This window comes from Aplysia californica, unplaced genomic scaffold, assembly GCF_000002075.1.
Source record: "Aplysia californica isolate F4 #8 unplaced genomic scaffold, AplCal3.0 scaffold00588, whole genome shotgun sequence".
Taxonomy (NCBI): Eukaryota; Metazoa; Mollusca; class Gastropoda; order Aplysiida; family Aplysiidae; genus Aplysia; species Aplysia californica.
The window spans coordinates 306,217-308,052 of record NW_004797858.1 but is presented as its reverse complement, the minus strand read 5'-3'; positions in this window follow the sequence as shown (position 1 = coordinate 308,052).

Below are 1,836 nucleotides of genomic sequence, written 5' to 3'. Positions count from 1 at the left end.
ATTGTTCTTTATTGTTAGTTCTGAACTTTATTGTTCTTTATTGTTAGTTCTGAACTTTATTGCTCGTTATTGTTAGTTCTGAACTTTATTGTTCTTTATTGTTAGTTCTGAACTTTATTGTTCTTTATTGTTAGTTCTGAACTTTATTGTTCTTTATTGTTAGTTCTGAACTTTATTGCTCGTTATTGTTAGTTCTGAACTTTATTGTTCTTTATTGTTAGTTCTGAACTTTATTGTTCTATATTGTTAGTTCTGAACTTTATTGTTCTTTATTGTTAGTTCTGAGTTGTTTTTTAGAATAATAAATTCTGGACATTATTGTTCTAAATGTTAGTTCTGAACTTTATTGTGGTTTTTTAAAATTGTTATTCGGGAATTTTATTTGTTTTTGGGTTTTTTGCACTTTATTGTCCTTTATTGTTTGTCCTGACCTTTATTGCTCTTTATTGTTATTGCTGAATTATATTTTTTAAAATCATTATTTCTGGACATTATTGTTCTTTATTGTTAGTAATGTTAGTTCTGAATGTCTTTGTTATTTATTTTTATTCCTGAATTGTTTTTTTTTAACCCCCACTTTTTTGTTAGTTCTGAACTTGATTGTTCTTTATTGTTATTTCTAAATTTTATTGTTCTTTAATGTTATTTCTGAAATTTATTTTTTAAATCATTATTTCTGGGCATTATTGTTCTTTATTGTTAGTTCTTAACTTAATTGTTCTTTATTGTTATTTCTGAATGTTTAAACATTTTTATTTCTGGACATTCTTGCTCTTTATTGTTAGTTCTTAACGGAACGGTATTGTTCTTTATTGTTGTTTCCGGATGTCATTGCTCTTTACTGTTAGTTCTGAATTTTTTTGTTCTTTGTTGCTATTTCTGAATTTTATTATTTCTTATCATTATTTTTTGGGTAAGTTCTGAACTCTATTGTTCTTTGTTGTTATTTCAAATTTTTTATATTTTTTACCACTATTTCTGGATTTTATTGTTCTTTATTCTTAGTTCTGAATTTTTCAGTTCTTTAGGCCTATTGTTATTTCTGAATTTTATTTTTTGCAATTATTATTTTTGGACATTATTGTCCTTCATTGTTAGTTCTGATTTTTTATTTTATTTTTGGTTCTTTATTGTTATTTCTGAATTTTATTATTTGTTATCGTTATTTCTGGACATTATTGTTCTTTATTATTAGTTCTAAATTTTGTTTTCTTTACAGTTATTTCTAAATTCGATTATTCTTTATCGTTATTTCCTAACATTATTGTTCTTTATTGTTATTTCTGAATTTTTAAAGATTTTTATTTCTGGACATTATATTGCTCTTTATTATTAGTTCTGAACTGAACGTTATTGTTCTTTATTGCTGTTTCTGGACATTATTGTTATTTTATGTTAATTTTGAATATTATTTTAATTTTATGTTATGTTTGAATGTTATTGTTCTTTATTGTTCTTTCTGAATTTTATTGTCTTTTGTAGCTATTTCTGAACATTATTGTTCTTTATTGTAATTTCTGAATTTTCTTGTTCTTTATTGTTATATCTGCATATTATTTTCTAACTATTATTTTTGGACATTATCGTACTTCATTGGTTTTCTGAATTGTGTTTTTTTATTGTAATTTCTGAACTTTATTTTTTTATCATTATTTCTGGACATTATTGTTCTTTATTGTTAGTTTTAAATTGTATTGTTTTTTATTGTTTTTTCTGAATTTTGTTATTTTTTATCAGTATTTCTGGATATTATTGTTCTTTATTGTTAGTTCTGAATTCTTATTGTTCTTTATTGTTATTTCTAAATTTTATTATTTTTTATCATTATTTCTGGAC